Raw genomic sequence first — 12,394 nt, 5'->3', positions numbered from 1 at the left:
AGGTTCGAGGCAGGCGTGGCTGGAGTCCAGGAGCAGGAGCAGACACGGTGAGCGTTAAGCTGCAGGAAGCAGAACAACGCGAAGCATGAGCTGCTGTCTGGGCGTGGCTTAAATAGCCTCCAAAGAAGTCCCAGGTATGTATCCTTCCCCAACTAGGTATGTATCCTTCCCTGGCCACGCCCGAGTGAAAAAATAGTCCCTATGAAAAAATAGTCCCTTTCAGGTCTCAGGGAGGCCTGAAGCGTGCAGCATGGTCTGCATCAGGTAAGTGCACAAAACACCTCCCTTTATGAGCCTGGCGCCTATGGCACCAGGACTGGTGTCCAACATGAGCCTGGCGCCAAAGGCGCCAGGACTGAGTCCAAAGAGCCCCTATAAGGGGCCGCTGGGCTTTTACCCGAGGGCATGATGCCTGCTTCCGGGGGTGCTGGGCCTGGCCTGGTGCTCCGGGGGTAGGCATCATGACAGCGGCGTGGAAGCGGGAATGATACACATGTTCTGGGGGTGCCCTAAGATAAGGAAATTCTGGGGGGAGGTGGCCCACCACTTGTCTGAGAAGGGGATTAAGCTAGATGTGGAATCCGTATGGGCGTGCTTGGTGGGGGGATTTTCTAGACCAGGTAAGCTAGCACATGTCAGTAAACTCAAGGGCCTGGCCTACATACTAGCAAAGCGTAGAATCGCCATGGGTTGGAAAGCAACTAATAGACCGAGAGTGGATGTATGGTGGCACGGCCTTCAAAAATGGGTGGACGCTGAAACAGCGGTATGGTGCGAGGTGGCCAATAGGGAGTGGGGGGGGAGAAGAAGCAGAGACACTTGGAGCCTGGAGGCATTTAGTAGCCACACTGTCGGATTCTACCTCAACCGACCTTGATGAAGAAGATTCACTGGAGGGAGGGGGGAGGGGGCACCCCAAGAGGAGACAGCCACCGTAGGTGATAGAGAGTAAGCTTGGGCGGCCAGGGGGGAACGGGTAAACACAATGCGATTGTTTGGTTTGTTTTGGTTGTTGTGTTTGTTTGAAAAATCAATAAAAAATTGTTTAAAAAAAACGATGCTCCTTGCTGATGCCTGTGCGAAACAGTTTGGACCTGAAAGTGAGCTCCTGTGGTAGGCGCTGAGTTAGTCTTTGGCGCGAAACACCCCAGCAGAAGTCCCCAGTTGAGACTCTGACAAGCATTCAGCAGGCCGGCTGGTATGGGACATTAAAGGATAGTTCTGGGACTTTTTTTTATTGTTCCTACGGTTCGGCCATGTGTTTTTAAGCATAAATCGGTAGATCGTAGAAAACTTTCCTATGGACCTTACCCGACTTTTCGTCTATTAACGCACTCGAAATCAGCCGCCATTTTCTGATAATCCTATCATTTCCCCCCATCGACCTGGCTCACCTGCTTTTGCGGCACTAAATCAAATCCCCCGCCCCTGAGCCTGACATCAGCAGACGCGTACCGCCCATTTCCCAACGCCAAAGCACGTTTCGTGTCAACAATCGCTGCGCCTCAGCTAATGACGTGTCGCCATGGAAATGGCAGGACGCCTCTTTCCTCAATAAGTATAAACACACCGTTTCACAACACACAGCAGCAGATTTTCGATTCCATTACTCTCTCTGTGTTACTTTGAGTATTCTGTGACTCGTTTCTGTGCTCTGGTCAGCTACCTTCGCCGCTTCTAGGCCTTGTGAACACCTGTACCATCTCTGTAAATTATTTTACTTTCTTTACCACACAATGGCTACAATAATGCCGTATATGTACGAGCCCGAGTACACCGAGCAAGAACTACTGGAAAGGCAAGCACGCGAAAACGATGGGGATTCGGACGGCAGTTGGGAGGACCAGTCAACGGATGAAGAGCCTGGACCATGTCGCATGGACGGCGTCTCCACCTGGTGCACGTGCAATCGGTGCGAGCTAATGCCAACTGAGGAGGAGAACTGCTGCTGCCGTGAAAATTCCGGGTGCTTGGCCTACATTTCGGAAGGCGAGCCAAGTCCGCAATGCATCACCGAGCTGCCAGAGTTCAGGGAAGCCTGCCTCTCACGGACCGTGTTGAGGATGATGATGGTGCTTATGCACGAACTTCGCGGCACTGTTCGTCCGCGTAATCCGAGTAACGAGTAAGTATACTCTGGTTGTGATGTCAGTGATGCCACTACTATTTCATGGTCGTCTCCCACATATAAAATTACATCTACATATCATTCGAACGCATGTAAATTGGTTCCATATTGTGCATTTTCTAGATAGAATTTTTTTCAAAGCAGAATGACATTTTTTACCTGAATCGACATTGATAAGAAAGTTTTGTCTTTTTAATACAGTTTGCATCTTTCTTTTTCACAGGTGGTACAGGCTGGTGGCCTATCGTTGCTTCACTTGGTGGCTTCACGGTAGGCTCGGACACCGCGTTCGGAGAGTAATACCTGCCTGTGCGGTACTTGCCATTAGACAACATTTCCCCAGCGACAGTGGACAATATAGTGGATTTTCCCTGGATGTGCTGCAACCGGAACTTTACAATGTGTAATGTTTGTTATTTATGTTCAATTGTAATTAAGATCTAAAATAAAACCCAACATATATTTTAACAATGGTTGTTTTGATTTTTTAAATGAATCTAGTGTGTCTCCATTGAATAGTCTTCCTGTGCCTTGTCTTGTCACACCACATGTCTCCGGCCAGCATCCTCCCTCACGCTGGCCGCCCACCTTCAATCCACATAACCGTTGAACCCATATGCAGCAGACATACATATGTTATTTTGTGGGTTGGCATCAAGCCTCCCGGCCTTGCCTCCTCCCCCAAAAATACTTACCACACCACTTTGTTCAAGCGTTGGCAATAAAAGGCCGTTGGATTTTATTGATACAAAACATGGTTATAGGTAAATAATCCATATGGTTGATCATAATAAATCATCCTTTTGAGCACCGGGTACAGAGATGACCCCCTCTGGCCCGTGCCGCCTTGCCACCACAGGCCAGCCTGCTGCTGACTAACTGCCTAGGCATCCAGGGTCTCCAGGGTGAACTGCACCCATATATTCTCCTGGGAGGGTGAGGTATTTATAAACTCACCCCCCTGCCTTCCATGTACTAGATCCTGCAGCCTGCCTCTTACATGCAGTTAGATGGCCTCTCCTTGGTGAGGCCCTGCGGCAAACGAGTCTTGTTTGCACGACCACCGCCCCAATCCACCCCCCCCCCCCGCCCTATCAAAGGCAGTTCGCACCGGGGTACTTGTGCTGGCAAGTGGAGCTGTCAGGGAGCGATAAAGGCCAAGAGGTGCCAAAGACCATGTACACTTCAAAGTGGTCTATAGAGCATGGGTTGTTGTTCCCATGTCTACCTCCAGACCCCGTGTCTCCTGCCAAGCATCCCCCCTCACGCTGGACGGCCCCCTGCAATCCACATAAGTGTGTCTCCATTCACGAGTCTTCCTGTGTCTTGTCTGCACGACCACCGCCCCAATCCACCCCCCCCCCCGCCCTATCAAAGGCAGTTCGCACCGGGGTACTTGTGCTGGCAAGTGGAGCTGTCAGGGAGCGATAAAGGCCAAGAGGTGCCAAAGACCATGTACACTTCAAAGTGGTCTATAGAGCATGGGTTGTTGTTCCCATGTCTACCTCCAGACCCCGTGTCTCCTGCCAAGCATCCCCCCTCACGCTGGACGGCCCCCTGCAAACCGCATAATGCCACGACATATACACGTCATTCATTCACAAACACACCCCTGTTTCGAATTCTTTATAACCCACTTCATATTTCTAATGAGAACTTCTTTGCGCTTTGCTAGTCAACCCGTGAAGGTGCTGGTTATCTGCTCTTCGTCTCTGTGAACTTCCGTGACCACTTCGAGCAAACTCGTCAGTTTGCAAACCTGTGAACTGCTCCCTGTTCTACGACAAGAAACTACTCTGATCCCTGCATCTAACTGTTTGTTCGTCAAGGTAAGGCCATGTACCATAATCATTTTGCGTCCAATTTCTTTTCGTTCAAGACAGTACATGCAAGGAACTAGTCACATGTTCTGAGTTTAGTCAAATTATATTTCTATTTTTTTTAAGTTATTCAAATACTTATCCGCATGTGAATAACGTGTATAGTTCCAAGAACCAAAACGAACCTTGCATTGAACCTTTTATGTGTCATTTAATTTTTTAACTCATTGGTATTCATAGAGAATTGTTGATCTTTACTTTTCAGAACTTTCCACAATGCCTGCCTGTTCCATTGGCGGTTGCCCTTCGAAGACCCATAATAAATCTAAAGGTACTATAATGCATGTTTTCCCTAAGACAATAGATCAGATAAGAGAATGGGTCCGATATTGCGGATATCCACCGTCTGAGCTTGAAAGTAGAGTCCTAGAAGTCTTTGCGGACAAGAGGGGTGATCGATACCGCATCTGCAGCAGGCACTTTACCTCAGACATGTACTCCACATCATTGCTAATAAAGAAGAACACACCGCGAGCGAGGCGAAAATTGCTCTCAACCGCTATTCCCACTCTATTCTTCCACATCCCTCCACTGGTGAGTCAAGTTTACGTATTTATCTCTCGGCCTTGCGGTAGTGTGTAGCATTAGCTAACAATAATTTCCCCATTTATGTATCCACTCAATATGAAGGCGGAAGATTCTCCATCCGTGTCGTTATTGCAGTCATCAGCCACTTCAAGCGCCTATCAGGTAATCTTACTTAGCTATTCTGCCACTGACTTGTTTTGGGCATGTAAATCAATAGTTTTAATTTATCGTGTGATTACTTGTACTCGTCCTCTAGTCTTTGTTTTCAGTTATAATTATTGTTATCCAAAATAATGCAAGTACTGTCTTTCAGGGAGATGCTGAGGAGTCCAACGTATTGACGACAACCGTTGATGTCACTCAGATGCTCGAGGTACGTTTCCGGACAGTTCCATCGATGGAGATCATCAGATCTTGCATTCTTGTAGCGTGATTGTTACACACAATGTTTCTTTCGTTTTTAGCCATTGATACGTCCTTCTGTCGTCGCCCTCCTATGTGTCTTCTTTTTTCAATATTGTGTTCATTACTAATGAAAGTCCTATGTTTCAGGGAGTCGATGGAGCATTAGTCCAAGAAGAAGGGGGAGCGTGCAGTTACGGGTCGGCGCAACAGCTTGCAGAAGTGTGCACCGCAGTTACATCGTCCCTTGATGTTCTTATGCATTTCGAGGTATGGATACTGACAGTTCGATCAAGCGAAATCATATGACGTGATTACATCCGCTATACTTCCTTCTTTATTAACGCAAGTACTATGTTTCAGGGAGATGACGGAGCTTCTTCTACAAGAACATCACCCCTAGTAGTTGATGCAGATCTCTGGGTGGTGACACTTCCAACGATCGAGCAAATCGAATCATATTTACATATCCATTATTTATTTTAGACAACTGATCATTTGTGCAGGTCTATTTAGATGAGCTGTTGACGCCTGCACAAAGTTTATGTTCTTTTTAACAAAATAGAAAACCATACTAATGCAATTACTGTGTTTCAGGGAGTTACTGAAGCATCATCTTCAATAATATCATCAATGGAAGTCTATGAGGAGCCCGAGGTATGGATCTTGACAGTTCCATCTAACTAGATCAACAATGCGTGAATAATTGTCGTTTGAATGTTCTACACAAAGCGTTCATTCGTGTTTTGCTATTGAGATGTACGTGGGTATTGGTCCCCAAGTAAATTTTGTGTTTTCAATATTATTATACATATTAATGAAAGTTCTATGTTTCAGGGAGTCGATGGAGCGTCAGTACGTGATGGATGTGCTTATCATGAAAATATAGTCGTTGCAGCGCAAGAGGAAGTGGAGACATGCACACACGAGTCGGAGCAACAGCGTCCTGATGTTGAAGTTCGAGGCAAGAAAGTTTCCAAGAAAAGAAAGCAAAAGAAGGTTAGTGTCCTGGTCACTATATTATGTTGTTTTTCACTGTTAATAGTTCAATACTTTTAAGTTGTGTTTAAACTGAACATCCCTTTTCCAATCTGTCCTCTAGTTGCGAGTGGGTGTACGAACTAGATCTACACAGACAGTGAAGCGAACGAGAGATGTTGCTTGTCAAACCTTTTGGCAGGGACTTGAGACTGGAGATGCATCGTGCCAATGGGAAGAATATGAAGTGATTGACAACGGAGCTATACCACCACCAGCCATTGATAGTGAATGTCCTCCTGGTAGTTCGGATGCAGTGGGAGATCAATTTACAGAATCCACACCCGCAAAAACTAAGACCGCGAGAAAGTTGAAGAAATTGTTTTATTCACCCATCGCCGTAGAAGGAACAGATGTTGCAATGGAAGAGAATGAAGTGGACGACAATGAAACACCATCAATATCACTGAACATAGCGGAAGACGATATCAGAGATTCTACCTTTCATGTGAGTGACATGTCCTCAACGTTACAGGCCGAACCAGCTGGGATGCAGAGTGACAGTATAAGGAAAGAGGCCAAATTCATTGTATTCGATAGTTGTTTGATTGATATTATTATTCGGATGAAATGTGGGCATTCGGTTGGTGGGGAAGTATGTGGGGAGCCATTGATTAATGTGACTCGTGCAATTCGAGGCACTAACCTTAAAATACATGCCACCTGTACAAAATATCATCCTTTCTCATGGTCTGCACAACCCATGCTGGGGCAACTGCCAGCAGGCAATCTACTTTGTGCAGCGGCTGCACTTTTTAGTGGTTCAAGTTTTAAAAAGTTAGAGTCTTTCTTTCAGTTTGTGGGAATCCATTTCATTGCGAAAACTCAGTTCTACAAATACCAAACCGATTATCTATTTCCAGCCATTAGCGAAGCTTGGAGAATGGAAAAAATGTCTATTGATAGTACATTCGCGGGCAAACGGTTCAGGCTAGCCGGTGATGGACAGTGCGACAGCCCAGGATTTTCAGCCAAGTACTGCACCTACCACTTTCAGGACATGGAAAGTAAGAAAATTGTGAGTTCGGTGGTCGTGCAGGTGTCACAAAGTACATCCTCAGTGGCCATGGAGAAAGTTGGCTTTGTAGCATCATTGCAAGAACTACAATCGCGGGGAATGGTGATCGACCTGATAGCCACGGACAGACACGTTTCAATTGCCAAGACAATGAGAGAAGAGTACAAAAATATAAATCACCAATTTGACGTTTGGCATCTTGCAAAAACAATCAATAAAAAAATGTCGGCTGCAGGTAAAAAAAAAGATATGCAAGGTATTTCACAGTGGTCCAAGTCAATCAGCAACCATCTTTGGTGGAGCTCAAAAACATGTGGAGGGTCGTTGGAAATTCTACTGGAAAAATGGCGGTCAGTAATGCTACACTGTAGCAACGTTCACCGCTGGACCACAAACCAACATTTCCACAATTGTGAACATGGCCATTTGTCCACAGAGGAGGCACGGAAGAAGAAGTGGTTGATTCCTTCATCACCCACTCACAAAGCCATTGAAAAGATTGTATTTGATAAAACTATAACAAGAGATTTGAGGGGACTCACGGAATTCTGCCACACAGGAGATTTGGAGGTGTTCCACAATATGTGCCTAAAGTACAGGCCAAAACGATTGCATTTTGGCATGGAGGGCATGATAAATCGGACTCTTCTAGCGGTCTTGACACATAACCATAATGTTGGCCGTCAACAAAGTAGGACGACCGGAACTTTAGGGACGCTTCGCTACAATAAGGCCTTCACTAAAAGAAGTAAACAATGGGTTATCAAACCAGTGTTTGAGGATATGCAATATGACTTTATTGAGAGACTTATTGTTGATGTCCTAGATAGGCACATACATGGAGTTGTGAACGAACCTGTGCAGGGGACAACTGCATTGCCACCCAACATTGCCTCTGTTCCATGTCCACCTAAAGAAGAGCTCATTGAGAAATACACATCACGGTTTAAATGATTGTAATTTGATTGTCTGTTCTCTCGAGTCTCCTCATGTCTCAGGCCCATTGAATATGTGTAGCTATGTATTGTGTAAATAAAAGTGATTGCTCTGTGAGTCCTGTGAGATGGCCTTACACTGAATGTAGCTAACTAGGAATGTGTGCTCGTTCAAAGTGAAGGTCAGCTGCTTTGATTTTTTCTCGGGTGCCGGAATGGCCCACGACTCAGTATAAGGTTCTATTGTTATTTGACCTTGACAGGCCGGGACCATCCCGAAAGACTTCTTTTTGGGGGTGTGGGGCAATAACGTAAGAAACGATAATGAATATAATTTCAGAAACGAAAGCCATTTAATGTTCGTTCATTAGAAGAAATAACGTCGGCATAGAAGGAGTGGTATTTCGGGGCTGCCCTACGCACAGACACAATGGAAAATGCAAATATAATGTAAGTAACTCTTTAGATGAGTTTATACCGCAATTTAATTACTATACAGTAGCTTTAAAGACGGGTTAAGTTGTACTTGTTCGTTCTATGTGGCATATTGTTTTGTACCGCGCACTATCTTGAGGAGAACCATCTCCTTTTACGGAAGCACCTCAAAACCTTCCTCTTTGCTTCTGCTTTCTCTCTCCCTCTCCCCTGCTACAACTGGTCCACTGTCTGCGACCTCGGTCCTGGGCCCTTCCACTCTCCATCTGCACTGCCTCCCTGTCAACCCCTGCACTGGGGGACTGTCTCAGTATCCTACAGCCCCCCCTTGACGTATAATACCCAGTTGCACTGTCCTAGCTATGAAATAATTTCCCGACCTAATATATAAAATGAATAATTTTAATAAAGATCTGATGGTGAGACTAATTTCATTTTTTATGTTTTTAAAACAGGTACATCCTTCATTATTGTATGTGTCACGAGTACCAGACACCGGCGGATGGCTTTTTCAACCGCCAGTTGCTTCTCCGCGTGAACAACGTTACCACCCTACCACCCTGACCATTTTATGGGACGATCGCCAAGTACAAGTATGCCCTTACGCGGTACTAACGGCTAGATGCAACATACAGACCGTTGTGGTGGCCTAGTGCCTCGTTGTTGGAACAGCCATGCGATTATCAGTGCGACCGAAGAGCTTATTTTATCGTAAACCAACACCCTGTGTACTGCACACGAACATCGCTTGCCTCAAGAGGAACTATTTTGGATCGAGAGCAAAGAAAAATGCAAATCGCTGAATATTCTCTAAACATTTGATGTCCAATAAATGTACTTTGCCAAATGTACAATCTTGCCGTTTGCTTTTAAACCACAGTTTCATATTCCGAATTGTGGCGCTGTATTGTGAGATGATCTAAGACCCTGTGTACAGCAAAGGAACATCGCGTGCCTCAAAACGAACTTTTTGGAACGTGAGCAAATAAAAATCGCTGAATATTCTCTAAACATTTGATGTCAAATAAATGTACTTTACCAAATTTACAATCTTGCGGTTTGATTTAAAAGTACAGTTTCATATTCCCAATTGTGGCGCGCTGTGTTGTGAGCTGATCTGTGTTGATTTCCGGGTTCTGTGTGGAGTCGCGTAGAAGACGCCTGGGCGCGTTTGCCTACGCAGCACAGTCACGTCACGGATAGAGGCGGGGAATATGAATGTTTTGATAAAGTCTGTTTCAGGGGCGGGGGATTTGATTTAGTGCCGCAAAAGCAGGTGAGCCAGGTCAATGGGGGGAAATGATAGGATTATCAGAAAATGGCGGCTGATTTCGAGTGCGTTAATGGACGAAAAGTCGGGTAAGGTCCATAGGAAAGTTTTCTACGATCTACCGATTTATGCTTAAAAACACATGGCCGAACCGTAGGAACAATAAAAAAAAAGTCCCGGAACTATCCTTTAAAGAGTCTTCATCAGTATGACATCCCACAGTTCCTCTGTCCGAGTTCTAGTAGCAGCATTGACAAACTCAGTGCTGTCCCTGGTGAAACAGCTCAGAGCCACTGAAGGACATGTGACAAAGTCCCCTGCTTGCCATTGCCACCAACCCAAAGTGGCAGTAGTGGCTGGAGAAACCCATACACTTCAGGATGGGGACCTTGGGGGAAGCGTTCAGAAAATTCCCTGGAGCACCACGCTGCTGGCCTGTGGCGTAGCACGGACAAACATAGGAACTACAACAATCATATTTGCCTTGGAGTTAAGGCAGGAAATGCAATCCTCTGTGATTCTCTCGCTCTCTCTATTCTTCCCTCTGGCCCGACTCACTCTACAGGGCACACATTGGATGGTCTGATCTCCTGAGACCTCGCCTTCTTTAACCCCCTCACCACTCCTCTCTCTTGGAGTGATCACTTTCTCCTTTCTTCCCACCTCTCTCTCTTCCCCGCAGGTCAAGCCGACTCCAGCATTGCCACCTACCTTCTTGGTCATCCGACCCATGAAGCGTGTGTCAGTTGAGGCTTTCGCTGCTACTTTCTCTCCTCCTCCTGCACCTTTGGCTGACTCACTCTCTGACACAGCCCTCTCTAACCTACATCTCTCTATCTCTAACACTCTGGATGTCCTTGCCCATGTCACGAGGATCCGCTTGAAGCCCAAATCCAAGTGCAGCTCTTGGTACGATTCCAACCTCGCCGCCCTTAAACGCAAGTGTAGGGCGGCAGAGAGGAAGTTAGGGCATTGGACGCACCCCCTGACAAACTAGCCTGCTGCCTACTCCAAAGGCAGTACAGACTCTCTGTCCTCTCTAAGAAAAGAGCCTACAAACAAGCCCGCTTCTCAGTGGCATCTAACAACTTGGCAGAACTTTTCAAAATCTGCAAGGAGCTGGCCAATCCTGCTGCAGTCCCTACATCTCCAACCCAAGACATCCTGTCCACCCTATCTTCCTCTACCTCCTTTTCCTCCTCCGCTACCACTCCTGGCCCGTCTGAGGCCGTCTCGCCTCCTCCTTTCCACTGCCCTATCTATGAAAGTTTTGTCAAAGCAGATTCTCCCCTGTTCATCCACAACCATCAAGGACCACATCAACTTGCTCCAGCTTTGAATGATTTCTGCAATCACTCTTTTGCCACTGGAACTTTCCCCTCCCCCTTAAGCACTCTCTTGTGCATCCCCTCCTAAAGAAGCCCTCATCTGATCCTTCCTCTATGGCTAACTATCGCCCAATATCATCACTCCTTTCCTGCGGAAACTCTTGGAAAAGCTGGCCACCTCCCAGCTTAATCTACATATTGAATCTGTTGGTTGCCTCCATGACCACCAGTCTGGCTTCAGAGCTGCCAGAAGCATAGACACTGCTCTTCTGAACACCTGTGAAGGCTTGTTCTCCAATCTTGACTCTAATCCCCCTTCTGTCCTCATTCTCCTCGATCTATCCTCTGCCTTCAACACGGTCAACCATGCCATCCTGCTCAATCGCCTCTGCGATAACCTTAGTATTACTGATCAGGCTCTGGCCTGGTTGACCTCCTTTCTCACCGACCAACCCTCCAAGGTACAACTGGGGTCTTTCCTCTCTTCTCTCTCTCTCTCTTTTTCTGGTGTTCCCCAGGGGTCTAACCTCTCTCCCTAGCTGTTCAACCACTACCTGGCACCTCTTGCCCACCACATCGCTATTTTCTGTTCCAATTTTCAAAATTATGCAGATGACATTCAGCTCTCTTTCAGGCTACCCTCAGCCACCTCTATTTTTTCTCTCATACCAGTCTGTCTGGCCGCAATTCAGGAATGGTGTGCCATCAATGATCTCTGCCTTCATGCCAGTAAGACTGAGATCTTCCTCATTGGGACACCCGCTCCCTCCTTTCCTCTCTCTATCTCTGGCCACCCACTCTGGGCCCTCTTCCTGCTCCTTCCTGTGAGGCTAAAAACCCTGGTGTCATCTTTGACTCCACCCTCTTCTTCTCTCCTCACATCACTGGTGTCTCTAAAAAGTCAAACTATCAACTGCACCTCCTCAGATGTATTCTTCGTTTCCTTACTTTCCCCCAGAAGCTCACTGTCTCCAGAGCTCTAGTCCTCTCTAGGCTGGACTATTGCAACAGCCTCTTTCTAAATCTTCCTGTCTCTACTCTTCGACCTTTACAACTTATCCACAGCAGGAATTCAAGACTTGTCCTTGGCCTCAAGCCCAGGGATCGTATCTCTCCAGCTCTGAAATCTCTTCACTGGCTCCCTGGGGCAGCAAGGATCAAGTTCAAGACGCTCTGCATCATCCACAAGGCTTTCTGGGGCCTTGTACCGCTCTACCTCCAACTTTCTCTTCCAAAACATCTTCCTTCTCGAGCTCTCCGCTCATCCACCTCCAACTCTGAGGGTCAGACGCTTCTCCAAGCAGAGAGGTGGGGCAGATATATCTCTTCGGTTGAGGCCTCCCTCTGGAACAGCCTACCTGAAACTTGAGCAGAATCACATCCGGTTCTGGAAGCAACTCAAGACCTTCCTTTTCGCTTACGCTTTCTCTCC

At 46.6% G+C, this 12,394-nt stretch overlaps 1 protein-coding gene across 2 annotated transcripts in view; it reads right to left on the bottom strand.

Annotated features, from left to right (window-relative positions):
* The window catches only part of GDF11 (growth differentiation factor 11), an 853,308-nt gene that overhangs the window by 403,465 nt on the left and 437,449 nt on the right, over window positions 1-12,394 (bottom strand). The gene's annotated exons all lie outside the window — the stretch shown is intronic.

This window comes from Ambystoma mexicanum, chromosome 3q (assembly GCF_040938575.1).
Source record: "Ambystoma mexicanum isolate Mex_15411 chromosome 3q, UKY_AmexF1_1, whole genome shotgun sequence".
NCBI lineage: Eukaryota > Metazoa > Chordata > Amphibia > Caudata > Ambystomatidae > Ambystoma > Ambystoma mexicanum.
Note: the sequence above shows the minus strand (reverse complement) of the source record. Positions and strands in the feature narration are given on the sequence as shown.